Source organism: Thamnophis sirtalis, unplaced genomic scaffold (genome assembly GCF_051295495.1).
Source record: "Thamnophis sirtalis isolate CommonGarterSnake01/CBP01778 unplaced genomic scaffold, rThaSir2_p1.2 scaffold_13, whole genome shotgun sequence".
Classification (NCBI taxonomy): Eukaryota; Metazoa; Chordata; class Lepidosauria; order Squamata; family Natricidae; genus Thamnophis; species Thamnophis sirtalis.
Genome location: NW_028261393.1, coordinates 39421156 through 39436050, shown reverse-complemented (window position 1 = coordinate 39436050; position 14895 = coordinate 39421156). Strand labels below are relative to the sequence as shown.

Genomic DNA, 14895 nt, shown 5'->3' with positions numbered 1-14895 from the left:
TGAGGGGCTGCCACAAAGAAGAGGTAGTCAACCTATTCTCCAAAGCACCTGAAGGCAGAACAAGAAGATGGAAACCAATCAAAGGAGAGAAGCAACCTAGAACTAAGGAGAAATTTCCTGCCAGTGAGAACAATTAATCAGTGTAATTAATTGTGGGTGCTCCATCACTGGAAGTTTTTATCAAATTGGAAGGCCATTTGTCCAGAATAATAGAGGATCTCCTGCTTGGGCAAGAGGTTGGACTAGAAGACCTCCAAGGTCATTTCCAACTCTTGTCATTCTGCATTCAGTTATCCCTCCTGTTTCCATTTGGTAATGAACCCAAATTAATATAATCAATTGGAGGCAAGACATTATAGATCATTTTCTGATTTCCATCCTAGAGAAGCACTGAATCGGAAAAAAGTGGATTTCTGCACCTGCAGAACTGATTCTATCATAAGAATCTCCTTTGGAGTTGACTATGGCGTGACAATCATTCTTTATGAACACAGCAATCATATTCACTGTAGATTGTCATGTTGCCCTAATCCATGCTTTCTTTAACTACACTTCTATGAACAAATCATCATTAGCAGGAACTGAACAACATTCTAACCCTATCCTAACTTATTTCTCTCCTCAACCTGCAAGAACCTAAATTGCCCCATTAACATTCAGGAGTTGGTATCTAATTTAAGTGATGAATTTGTGCTGAATTCATTTTTTGTGCCCAGCAAACTCTACTTTTGGGGGCAACGGGCCACCCAACCCTGCCACAAACTACAATTTGCAAATCATAGATGCTGTTTTTCAAGAATATGCTGACTTAAACCAAAACAATATTATGGCTTAGAGCAATGTGTGGACCTAGATATTTCCTAACAGCCGAGATCAACTTCCCATTTGTTAATTCTTATTTATAGGTCACTTTTCATTATAAAAGGGGGAGCAAGCGGATAATTTACAATATAAAACAATACAACTGAAAACAAAGCAGTATCTGGAGATCGTCATGTGCAGTTTCACAAACAAAGCTACTGTGTATTGCCATTTCTGGTGTATGAAGCTTCTCTCAATAATTATGAGATTTACTTATGAGAAAACACAGATGAAAAGCAAATCCATCCTCCCATACTTTCTGTGCTGCAAAAGTTGTTGCTGTTGCAGTTGAAGAGGTATGAAGAAAACATCGAATTGTCCTTTGAAATTTTTAGGGTGCAAATCTCCTTGTGTTAGTAAGGTAGTTTTTTTTTTTTAATAGCAAAACAAATGTTATATCTCTGCTGGTAGCCTGAATACAGATGACATTCTGCAAACACTTCCCAGCCTCGCTGCATTGTTTTCTCTATCCTCAGAGGCAAAGAGAGTTTTGTGGAAACAATTCCCTAGTAAAATCAACACATAATCCTCTTTTCACAGCCAGTCTCTTAATTCTACAATAACGTGGTTTTGCCTGAAAGCTGAATTTTCAGTCTTCCACCCTTGAGATTAATTATTTTGGTCAGTTCAGCTCCATTTCTGCACTTTTAAAAAATTCAAATACATTGGGGTAAGCAAACTTATTTTTTTCTTTTAAAAAAGTTACAACTGCCACAAACTCTTCATCTAGATTTTTGACCTTCAGTGCTAGTAGCCCCAGCTGATATGTTAGAAGAGTCAATTTAATAAATGTTGCATTCAAGGAAGAAGCCCGACGAAGTTAACGGGATACAAATCAATACTATTAACTCACCTGAATTAAAATGACTTTTAAGCCATCAGGTTCCTGTTCCGCCTGGCAAACATGCACAGAGAATTGCAAATTCCTTGAACAAACAAACTTCTTAACCTGAAATCTCTTTGGACTGTACCAAGGATCTCTTCATCACAGGGGGAGCTCAAAATAACTTCTGTCCGCTTCTGTTTCTTTCTCTCTCTCTCTCTCTCTCCCTCTTGAACTTCAGCTTGCAAAATGTAATTGTGAGTCATGTGGGGAATATTTTTTTTAAAAAGTAGCTAGAAAGGAATTTAATTGGTTCGTTTCTAGGGTACTACATCTGTTAAAAAAATCATCACCAGCATCCTGTTGTCAGAAACAAGTACAAATAAATAAAATGAAATAAACAGACTAGAAAGAAGGGCATCTTGAGTTGTCTTGGAATCCTGTGCTGATGAAGAGTTGATGAGGGATGAAGGCGGGAGAAGAGTTTTGTTTTTAATGAAGAAATGGGACAGGCTGTTCTTTTCTGCTTAATAGCTATTATTTAATAGCTGCTTTTATGGCTACATCACCCAACGTTTCTTCATCTGGCAAGACACAGCCAGTGATAGATCAGAGGCGACACTCGTCAGAGAAGGCTTGGTAATTCTGCTTTTTTTCTCTGACCTTTTAAGCAGGTTTTCATTCCCTTCCAAAGGTCTCCATAGGAATGATTCCAATTTCTGGAAAATGGATGTAGTGTAGACCAGTAATGGCAAACCTTTTCAGCACGAGTGCCCAAACTGGATTGCATGTGCATGCATGTGCATTTGCGCACGCCAGAGTGCCGAAAATCCAAAGACCAGCTGGTTTGCTCACACATGCCTGGTTTTTGGCCGTTTTGGGGGCTGTTTTCGGGGTTATTTTCAGACCGTTTTCAAGGAAGAAATGGCCTGAAAACACCCCCAAAAGCAGCCCAAAATTGGCCTGCTTCTTGGACCTTTTTTGGGCTGTCTTCAGGCTGCCTTCAGGCCATTTTCTGGCACACTCAGATCCATGAAGACCAGCTGGCAATAGAGCATGTGCCCACAGAGAGGACTCTGCATGCCACCTCTGCACGCGTGCCATAGGTTCGCCATCACAGGGGTAGGCAGCCCATAGCACAAATTCCTCAAACTACTTTCTCTGTAGTAGGCCAACATTTTCTACCTTATTAGAATACAGAGGACTAGAAGGTGATAGCAGCATCTCTGGCCATTCCTTTGTCACCCATCCCTGGTTCCTAAAGTCATCCCCACATTTTCTGTTGTTGTTTTCAGGCACCAAGCTGTGCATTTGCAATTCCATGGACCGTAGCATCCCAGGCGCCTCTGTCCGCCACTCTCTCCTCCACATCCACTCTCTTCACACCACTCTCTTCTCCACAACAAGAAGCAATGGGTGGAAAGTAATCAAGGAGAGAAGCAACTTAGAACTGAGGAGAAATTTCCTGACAGTTAGAACAATTAATCAGTGGAACAGCTTGCCTCCAGAAGTTGTGAATGCCCCAACACTGGAAGTCTTTAAGAAGATGTTGGATAACCATTTCTCTGAAATAGTATAAGGTTCCTGTCTAGGCAGGGGGTTGGACTAGAAGACCTCCAAGGTCCCTTCCAACTCTGCTATTCTACTCTACTGTACTCTACTGTACTCTACTGTACTCTATTCTAACATGCCAAAATCCATGTTCATTGCATTGATGGCGCTATCTAACCATCTCATATTCCGCCATCCCCTTCCCCCTTTGCCTTCAATCTTTCCCAACACCAGGATCTTTTCCAAGGAGTCCTATCTTCTTATTAGGTGGCCAAAGCATTTGAGTTTCAGCTTAACTATCTGTCCTTTCAAACAGGGCTGATTTCCTTTGGGATTGATTGCCTGTCTCTGAGATTTTTAAAAATGTGTGCTAGGGAAAAAAAACAGCATAGGAAAATTACTATGGTAGGCAGAATTGCTTATGAAAAGAAACATTAGGGATACCTACACAATACCTAGGAGCCGTAGTGGCTCAGTAGTTAGAATGCAGTGTTGCAGGCTAATTCTGCCAACTGCCAGCAGTTCGATCCTCACCAGCTCAAGATTGACTCAGCCTTCCATCCTTCTGAGGTCAGTAAAATGAGGACCCAGATTGTTAGGGGCAAAATGCTGACTCTGTAAACCGCTGAGAGAGGGCTGTAAAAGCACTGTGAAGCAGTATAGAAGTCTAAGTGTTATTGTTAGTGCTACAATAAATAAAGATCCAAAACCATCTTCAACCAATTCCCAAACACCTAAAATGGATGCCCTGGAAGGTCCTTTTAATGCCAGACCCCACCCCCACCCCCATTTTCTCAAGGTAAGCAGGGGATGGAGGTTCACAAGCATCATTTTGTGGATCAATGTGGCTGCTTTATGGAATATTTCCTCCTCTCCTCATAAGAACAGCTACAATTTAATGACATTTTATAAATATCATAAAACATAATTGCTTAGAAGATTGTTTCAGTTGTTATTATGTCATTTATTTCTGTTTTCCTATTTTGATTTATATTTGTAATGTCTGCTATATCTTTGGCTCTATGCGTGTTCTAAAGCATTATTTCATTTTAGTAACATAATCTTGTATTCATTTAAATGTAGAGCTCTGAAAGATGTTACAGCCCACCAGTATTTGTTTTTGGTGATGATTCCCAATAGGGTTTTTTCCCCCCCAATCAGTCAATCAAATGACTTGGCTGCATAATTTGGAAAAAGATATTTATTGGTTGTAGACATTGTGCCTCCTAGCTTTTAAAAAAGTGTACATAAATCCACCGGCTCTAATTTATTGCCACAATTCTTTGAGGGGTGTTAAGGTTGAAGATACACTGACCTTGAGTCACTTAGTAAGCCTCACACCCAAGCAGAAATGCTTAATTAGATCCCATTTATTTAACAATGGCAATCAGAACTTGTGAAATGATCTGGAATAGACTAATCACTGGTGCTCATTATTCATTTGAGTTTTAAGTCAATAACCCCAGACGACAAGTTGCAAACTTGCTAAATTAACACTTATTATATCTACTTCACTTGTATTTAATGAGTCGGACTTGGAGTAAAGTAGCATTCATTCCAGAGGTGGTATTCAGCAGGTTCTGATCAGGTCTGGAGAACAGGTAGTGGATATTTTGAGAAGTTCGGAGAACCAGTAAATACCTCCTCTGACTGGCCCTGCCCCCATCTATTCTCTGCCTCCCGAGTCCCAGCTGAATAGGAGGAATGGAGATTTTACAGTATCCTTCCCCTGGAGTGGGGAGGGAATGGGAATTTTGCAGTATCCCTCCCCTGGAGTCGGGAGGGAATGGAGATTTTGCAGTATCCTTCCCCTGGAGTAGGGTGGAAATGGGGATTTTGCAGTATCCTTCCCCTGGAGTGGGGAGGAAATGGGGATTTTGCAGTATCCTTCCCCTGGAGTGAGGAGGGAATGGGGATTTTGCAGTATCCTTCCCCTGGAGTGGGGAGGGAATGGGGATTTGCAGTATCCTTCCCCTGGAGTGGGGAGGGAATGGGGATTTTGCAGTATCCTTCCCCTGCCACACCCACCAAGCCATACCCACCAAGCCATGCCCGTAGAACCAGTAGTAAATTTTTTTGAATCCCACCACTGATTTGTTCCATGCTAAATTTAGCTTCCTCTCTAGGAATTACACTTTTTAACCATTTCTGAGCATTCTTTAAATGAGAGTATGTTAATGTTAATAGATAGAGGTGTTCATTTCTCTCTCTTTCTCCCTCTCCCTCTCCCTCTCCCTCCCTCTCTCTCTCTCTCTCTCTCTAGATTGGGTTGGGGAAGTAATTTTTCCAACGGACCACATGAGAAACTGGAACTTTTGTGGATGGACAGTGCTGTACCCGGTTGCCACCATCCTGTCTCCTGCCACTGCCCCTGCCTCCCCAATACCTCCACCCCTGCTGCCCTGCACTCCTCCCACCCCCTACCACTTTGTGCTCAAGACAGGGAAAAAATAATTCTTGACATTGAGTTTTGTTGACGTGTGTTGTTATAGAAATGGCTAGCAATTACTGAGTATCTAAAAGTAAATCATTGAGGCAGTGGTGAAATTCATTTTTTTTACTACTGGTTCTGTGGGCGTGGCTTGGTGGGCATGGCAGGGGAAGGATACTGCAAAATCCCCATTCCCTCCTGATCAGCTGGGACTCGGGAGGCAGGGAATAGATGTGGGCAGGGCCAGCCAGAGGTGGGATTTGCCAGTTCTCTGAACTACTCAAATTTTCCACTACCGGTTTTCCAAAACCTGTCAGAACCTGCTGGATTTCACTCCTGCATTGAGGCTGTAATTTTATTTTGGGTTTTACTGCTCTGAAAACTGTTGGGAATCAATGTTTTTTCCCCTCTTCCCCTTTATCCTACATTTCTCTCCCCTTTTTTTAATCCTTTCTCATTTTACTTTCATCTTTCCTTTGTATTTTACCTTATTATACTTTAAATAAAATCAAAGCCCTAGGGATTTTTTTTACATGCATGACACATGCTTTTTCTCCACCTGGTCAACAGCATCACCATCTCGACATTTTAGACCTTCTCAGAGGATGTCCCTGTCGGGTAAACTCCTGACCAAGTGTCCTTCTCTCTTATCCTTTCTGTTCTTCTTTCTCTCTGCCCCCCTCCCCACTTCTCTCCTGTTCTTAATTTATTTATGACTGCTGACATTTGCAAATGCTTTTGCTCAAGGCTGTTTGCTGCCTCTTTCTCTAGAGTACCTGTGCCGATCATTTGTTATTAACTGCACCACCCTCTGTGGATTGCTGAAACATACATGAACTTGTCATCCAGCAGGGAGCCTCCGATAGCAAGATGTTCATTTTGTTTTTCTCCCATTCTTTTAAAGTGCTTTTGTCTGGGGGAGGACCCAAGGGAGGGGGGAATTTGATCTGCAAAAGATTGTGCTACCTGTTCATATGTCAAGATGGCAGATGACAGGATTGTATGACCCTGTTCTGACCTAGGCTTGCGGAGAAAGCATAAATCACAATCTTAGTCCCTAAAAACCCTCTTTTATTTATACGGCTGCAAATTATGGTCATTCACAGTCCCCAAGGCTTCACAGACAGTCCGTGAAGGTTCTGACAGATGTCTGCTCAAGTTGCCACAGTCTTTCAGAAGAATGTTGATAAACACCCACCTTATCTCCCTTGGAATGCTGCCAGAGACCTAATTGCCAAATGCAGAGCAAGGCCAAACTTAGCCGCAGAGTCAAACAGAACTTTTCAAAGCTTGAACTGAGCAGATGAACTAATTGCTTCCTGCAAAACCTCACATCCTTTTATGTATTATGGGAGGGGCCAATAATCTCCAAGCCTTACCCCCAAGTTGACCCTGTTTTCTTAATTGTTCTTGCCTTCTGGCAGCTCTGTGCATGCGCACACTGGGAACAGGCTCCTGCTGTTCTTTTGCCTCACTGATGTCAGACTCCCGAGGTTTCAGAGGCAGCACATAACTACCAGATGGCCTTGGTCCCCTCTCTGCCTCCAACATAGAACCCTCCTCCGAGCCTTCCCCAGACTCCAGGACTGTCCCATGTTCCTCCCCAACCTCCTCACCATCCAAATCTGCTGCCAGCTCTCCTGGCCCATGGCAGGCCACAACACACCCCAGGAAATCAGAATTCAGCAAAAGCATCTATTAAATTTGGAGCTAGTTCAACAAGAGAGCACTTTTAAATTTCCTTCCTTCCTTCCTTCCTTCCTTCCTTCCTTCCTTCCTTCCTTCCTTCCTTCATTCATTCATTCATTCATTCCTATCATGGGATGAGTCCAGATTGTGAGGCTAGCCAAGGCAGGAAGCATACACAGATGTACTATTCCTCCCTTTTTGCAAGTTTACATTAAGACATTCTTGCAAGTCTGAAAGTGCATATCTCACCCCTCCTCCCAATTGCCTTTAAATCTAAGAAACTAGGGAGGGTTCTTTCTGTTACATTGGTGGGATTCACATATTTTTACTACTGGTTCTGTGGCCGTGGCTTGGTGGGTGTGGTGTGGCTTGGTGGTTGTGGATTGTTGGGCATGGCAGGGGAAGGATACTGTGAAATTCCCATTGCCTCCCGATCAGCTGAGGCACAGAATAGATGGGGGCGGGGCCAGTCAGAGGTTGCATTTGCTGGTTCTCCGAACTACTCAAAGTTTCCATTACCAGTTCTCCAGAACTGGTCAGAACCTGCTGAATACCACCTCTGCCATGTTCCCATTCTTTCTGTAGGCTCATCTGCCTGTTGTCTAGTCTGCATCTCTTCCAGACTCTTCCAAGTCTGGTTGTGCTTATCCAGTTTCTGAATATTTGCATCAGGTCTGGTCATCATTTCCCCCAGGGATCTACATGGCTCCTAATTTGTTGACATTTAAAAAGTCTTTTTTTGATCCGAGTATCCTCCCAAGCTTTGGGTGAGGATGAGTGTTCAGCTCCTGTTCAGCATTTGGCAACCTTACCAACTTTAAGATGCGTGAACTTCAATTCTTAGAATTCTGAGAGTTGAAGTCCACACATCTTAAAGTTGGCAAAATTGAGAAACACAGTTATATTGTTTTATTTTTTTCTCTCTCCTTCCTTATGTGCATGGTTCACTTTGCATGGTTTTCTTAGCTTTCCTTGTTTGATTGCAAGCTGCCTCTAAATTTAATACAAACTAATCAACAAAATCTTTCCAGATATTCATACTGAAATTAAACCAGTATAGCAGGTCATTGGCTTAGGACAGGGCTGAGCAAACTGCGGCTCTGGAGCCACATGTGGCACTTTCTTCCCTCTGCTGTGGCTCCGTCACCAGTCGGCGCCACAATTTTGAGAGGAACTTCCAGTGGGGGGAGGGGGAGTGCACCAGGAGAAGACTCTATGGCAAGGAGAGGGTTTTCCAGTTGTCTCCACAATTGATAGGGCTTTCGGTTATGACAGATAGAGGAAAAAGTATGCCCCGCTAGGAGGAGACTCTATGGTGGGGGAACTGAACTTCCAGTCAGCTCCAGAATTGAATAGGGGGCTTCTGGTTAGGACCCGGTGTTTTCTTTTCTGTGGGAAATGGGTCCTAATGGCTCTTTGAGTGTTTAAGTTTGCCGACCCCTGGCTTAAGAGAAGCCTGATCCATCTGCCCCAACCCTGTGGCTGAAGTGACAAATGCTTTGTTAGCCTATTCAGTATTTCCACCTTTTTTATAAGCGCCTATAGAGAATTATATTCCCCTACAAAGCTTTGCAATTAACAAATTAATAGGGATCTATCTGCACCGGTTTATATTCAGTCTGTGAAGCTTTCACACTGATGGTGTTGTTGCATTAATCTGCCATGTTAAACAAAAAACAAAACAAAAACCACCCAGAGGAGGTTTTCATTCAAAGAGGAAACTGAATGCATTTTCTATTATGAGCTCTTTCTGAGCAGGTGGGAAATGTGCTGCAGAAACCTCTGCTTTTTTGCTGCAACCATTTAATAATAAGCCCCCTGAAAAAAAAATCCAGGTACATTATTTTCCGAGGCTGAATATATCCGGTTCCATTGCACCTTAATATTTTCATCATTCAAATCAGGATAGGTTACAAGTTTATTGATATCTTTGATAGGTGTGTGTTCTGTAGCTAAGCAACCAACTCCTGCCATCCGGGGCTTGGCCGGGCCTGCCTTTGTGTGCAGCATAGCAATAGCATTAAACACACACACACACACACACACACACACACACACACGGGTGGAGAGGGAGAGGAAGAGAGAGAGAGGAAGGGAGGGAGAGAGAGCAAGAGAGGCAGAGAGGGAGGAACACGAACACACACACACACACACACACACACACACACAAACACATATATTCATCCACAATGCCTTCCAGAATGAAGGAATTCAAGCAGAAGCTGTCGTCTTTTGGGAATACGCAAGGTGTGAATTGCAAGATGACTTATAACCTCTACCCTCTGCAGGTTTGTGATTACAAGAATTAAAATGATGGCATCCACCAATTTCAGCTGAACCAGCCTGATTGGTCATCCCCAGAACTATTGGCTGTTTCTGAAACATGAAAAGATGCCAGCAATTAACTAGGAAGAAATGGAAACGTAAATATATGTTTGCCCAACTCTGAGATATTTCTCTCACCCTCCACTTCCACTGTGAAGATTTTCTTTGTTACAATTTTCATTTAGGACTATATGGCGTTCAGGCATAATGTTTAATACAAAACATTATGGCTTTCTGTTGATCAGCTTTGCTGGCACCAGAAAGAATATTTGCACAAGGTGTAGTGAAAAGCTGAGTTGTGAATAGCTCACTAGGTGGCAGCAAGCTTCAACATTAATTTATGCGAATTTCCATCCTTCTTCCCTCCTTGTGAAATATCCATATAGTCATTTCACAGGCTCACTGCTCTGCCCTCTTCACTATTCTCTTTCAAAATTTCCCTCTGGAAAAGGTGCCAAAGAGAAATGACTAAATAGTCACATTTATTTATATGTATAAAGTCAAGAAGTCCCATCCTTGTACAGTCTCATCTCTATTGTTGCAGAAAATGACAGGCTTTAGACTTCTCAGGATACAGGAAAAGTTTATTTGGCTGCCAGGTTCAGAAAGCTAGCAAAATGGCTAACATTGCAAATTCTGAACAACCTTCATTATCGAAGCACGAGTTCTTATACATTCTCAAAAGCAACACGGAAATACTTAACTCATTTCTTATTGGTTATTTGGGGGGGGGGGGTGAAGCCTTATAAGTAGATGAGGGTCTTACTTCTCCTTTTGTTACAGGTATGGACTACATGGCATTAACGAACTTTAATTGAACCTTGTGGTTTGGACTTTTGACATAGGGACGTTGGCTGGAACATCTTGTGGTTAGAGGCTGATGACATTTCCCTGTCCCTTTAAGCAAGCTTCTAACTGTCCCTTTTATGCCACTTCTTCATTCTTATATTTTTAATCCATATTTTATTCTACTTTACTATGGATCCAGAAGTGGGTTCCTATCGGTTCAGCCCGGTTCAGCCGAACCGGTAGGCTTTGGCGGTCTGAGTCACTGGAACCAGCAGCGACCCAGGTCGGCCATATCCCTGAACTGGTTCCCCAGTCAGCACCGTCGGCGTTGCCATGTTGTTTTCCAGTTGTGCGTGCAGCGAAGCGTGCACACAAGCAAACCGGCAGTAGTGCCAGCCGGAACCCACCCCCTGTATGGATCCTTCTAGTGCCACAGCCAACTCACCAAAGCCAACTTGCCATGGGAGAATTCAACATGGCCAACTCGCCTCAGGACAACTTGCCATGGACAAAAGTCACGTAATATTGAAGAAATTTTGAAATAGAATCATTAAAGAAAAGATACAAAAGGAGGGACAAATTGAATAGTCATAATTTTGCTAATCTTTAAGAAGTGCAGAAGTGCTGTTCTTGCTGTTTTCCCCCTGGAAAATATTAGCTGGGTCACCAGCTGTCACCAGTCATGGTGCTTCTCCTTCTCTGGAGGTGACAGAAAACCAGTTTTCCTGAATGTCATTCCGGAGGATTTGTTTACCTGGCTTTTGTGCGTCGGAAACATTAGATAAGGAAGTGAAGGAAGGCATTTCTTGCCCTCTTCTATGTATAATAATCATAATGAAATGCTTTTATAAAATGTTATTTACAAAATAGTTTATAACATGTCAGGGAATTGTATCCAAGTGGAGTCAGAGATGCTGGCAAGAACTTGTGGTTTTACATAAATAAATATATTTACAGTGAATAAGAGAGGCAAACAGGAGCATTGTCAAGTAAATCAACACAGCAGGAACAAAGTCAATCACAGGGGGCACACAAGTAAAAACAGTGGGAAACAAGGAAACACTCCTTTTACTATCACAGCAACCAATTAGAGATTCCTTCATGAAGGCCAATTAGTTATAACTGTGTGTCCTTACTCATGGTCCAAACCTTCGCTGCTCCAACTGTTAAATTTTAAATAGCATAACAATAATTTATAAAATAATAAAATGAATTTATTCTCCATATAAACGGGCATAGTAACCTCCCTCCAGTGTAACTGCGGAGTCCCATGTCAAACTATAGATCACACAGTGACCAGCTGTAAGCTGAGGACATATAGCAATCCAATATCTGATTTTTTAAAAATATAAACCATGACGCACTTCAATTATTAAATGGCCGAGGGCTTCCTGGGCGGGACCTTGCTGATGGTAGCAGCTTAACAGAGCTGCTCCCGAGTTCCTGGTCATGTTATCTGTTTAGACATCTGACAGGTACCTTATCCTTCAGGCAAGAAGGGAAGGAGAGAGATCCAGCTGGCAAAGTGCCTTTTTGATCTTTGCAGCTTTTATGTCTGCGAAGAGAGGGGGGCCAGCCGAGGCAGAATCATCTCCATGCCGGAATCTCCAGCTGCTCTCTGCAGCACAAAGTAAGATCCTCCCACTTAGAACAACATTTGAACTATTTGATTTTAATACAAGCAGAACCCGTATCGGAGAACTTCATTTGTTTATTTAAATCCTAGCTTCATTTTTACAAGATCTTCCTTCGTTAATTTGGCTTTTTTAAAAAAAAAACTTTCAAAATGGCGATGGTGAATTCTCCGTAACAACGCTCACCTTCTTAATCTTCTTGCAAAGAACAGCTATAAAACTTCAAAGGAAGGGAGTGATTCATTGCTCTGCCTTATAGCCGGCCAGCAGATTTTTATTAATTAGCTTCACTTCTACAAGATTCTACAAGACTTTTTTTTAATCAACTTTGCTAATATATATTTCTAATATAGAGAAGTCTAAAATGGCATTGAATATGCTGAGCTGCTTCGTTACAATGCTTTTTTTGTGAAACCTTCTAAAAAGTCCTACAGAGCTAATAAAGGGGTGATTTAATACCTCTTTTCGTAGCTGCATAGCGGGCCAGTAGAGTTTGATTAATTGCTTGAAGAATTATTAAATGGCCTAGGCATTAGTATTTGAACACTGATCTTTTTAACATTTATATTTCATTGTGTTATATTAATCTAAATGAAATATCAATATGTATTGTTACACTGTGTATGCTATGCCATCAAGGTAAAGGTTTCCCTCACACATGCCTGCTAGTCATTCCCGACTCTAGGGGGCGGTGCTCATCTCCGTTTCAAAGCCGAAGAGCCAGCGCTGTCCCAAGATGTCTCCGTGGTCATGTGGCCGGCATGACTAAATGCCGAAGGCGCACAGACTGCTGTTACCTTCCCACCAAAGGTGGTTCCTATTTTTTCTACTTGCATTTTTATGTGCTTTCGAAGTGATAGGTTGGCAAAAGCTGGAACAAGTAACGGGAGCTCACTCCATTACGCGGTCCTAGGGATTTGAACCGCCAAACTGCCGATATTTCTGCTTGACAAGCACAGCATCTGGGCCACTGAGCCACCATGTCTCTATGCTATGCTGTACACTAAAGAAATAATAATCTTGCCCTCTTATCTCAAGAACTCTGCAGCTTTTCCTAAACCACAGCTAAGAAGTTCAATTTATCTGAATTTTGGAATCAGAGATGTAATAACTCTTGAGCACCAGTGAGAGGCGAGGAGATCTCCCCCTCTGGAATTTCCTCCTGGAGTTTCATTTCGGGGAAACACCTTCTAGTCATCAATCCTATCTAAGCATCTCTCAGAACGTCTATGGAATTGATGAGATGAGGCTGGCTTTGTGTTGAATAAGCAGACAAATTGCATTCATTTTTTTTCAGTTGTTATGACATTGGTGTTCCTCCTGGGAGTTTGAGTTTCACATCTGGCTTGTATTCATTATGTGGTTTACCTTGAAAATGTTGCCATATAAGGACTTTTGGATTTCATCATTGAAAAAGCACACTGAGTATATCTCTACCACAGGGTTAAGGTTTTTTTTGCTATAGGCTTTAAACATGGCCTTGATTTCTTTGGACCAGAGGATTAGAAATTATGTTTGAGGACTGCAGTGTTTCTTTCAAACTCGAGGAGGAGGAGGAGGAGGAGGAGGAGGAGGAGGAGGAGGAGATTCTTAGTCACAATGGATTAAAAATAAGTCTGTCTGTTAGCCTGTTTTGTTGTCCACGTTAACAGAATATTACCCCATTAAAAGATTTTAATAGATTATAAAAAAGATTTGCAAAAATCTATTTGTTTTCTTTTTTTCCTTCCTTGTTTTGATTCTACATTTTAAACAGCCCTTCAGTTGGAATGTTCACCTAGTAAAAGCAAGAATGTGTAAATTAAGCCATAGCTACCACACAGAGGTGATATTCAACAGGTTCTGACCAGTTCTAGAGAACCGGTAGTGGAAGTTTTGAGTAGTTTGGAGAACCAGTAAATACCACCTCTGATTGGCCCTGCCCCATCTATTCTCTGCCTCCCGAGTCCCAGCTGATCGGAAGGAAATGGGGATTTTGCAGTATCCTTCCCCTGGAGTGGGGAGGGAATGGGGATTTTATGGTATCCTTCCCCTGGAGTGGGGAGGGAATGGGGATTTTGTGGTAACTTTCCTCTGGAGTGAGGAGGGAATGGGGAGGAATTGGGGATTTTGCAGTAACCTTCCCCTGCCATTCCCACAAAGCCACACCCACCAAGCCAGTTTACCCCTACCAAGCCATGCCCACAGAACCTGTAGTAAAAAAATTGAATCCCACCACTGATACCATGTGATATAACCAGTTGTGTTTATGCATTATGCTTGCTCAGTTTAGGCTTCCTGCCTTCAATCCATCTTGGTCTCTATGAGGGCATTCTGAAGCATCCTAGAGAAATGGAACTTCCTCCTTCTTATAACACGGTTGTACTCATACAACACAGTTTGGTTTTAAATTCTTAACTGATGCATTGGCAACACATGAAAAAAATAGTTTAGGGTTAACCTGGGGTTGTTTGCTTGGATTTTTGCTGTTTTTATTCATTTGTGTTTGAATATATAGGGTGAACCCAGGAGAAAGAGTTAATTTAATAACCAGGTAACTTACCTTGCATGAACTTCCTGATGGCTCTCTCTCTCTCTCTCTCTCTGGTGCAGTATTCTATTCCTTCTTGGTGATTTTTCTCCTCTTAAGGAGGGAGAATGGGGGTGGAGACAGGTGGTATTCAGCTGGTCCTCTCCAGTTCGGGCTAACCAGTAGTAGCGGCTGCAGGAGGCTCCACCCACCCCACCCCTGATGTAATGTGTGACCTGTGCATGCACATTTGTGGACGAGTAGGGAAGGTAAGTAAACCCCA

The 14895-nt window shown here is 42.3% G+C and overlaps 1 protein-coding gene across 3 annotated transcripts in view; it reads right to left on the bottom strand.

Annotated features, from left to right (window-relative positions):
* The window catches only part of CAPN6 (calpain 6), a 113981-nt gene extending 112163 nt beyond the window's left edge, over positions 1-1818 (bottom strand). For 2 of the 3 annotated variants that reach the window (XM_087727666.1, XM_087727668.1), the window contains exon 1: positions 1715-1818. The gene's annotated coding sequence lies outside the window, so the exon portion shown is untranslated. The remainder of the gene's footprint in view (positions 1-1714) is intronic. The other variant, XM_087727667.1, reaches the window with a different exon arrangement.
* Between the last annotated feature and the right edge of the window lie 13077 nt (positions 1819-14895).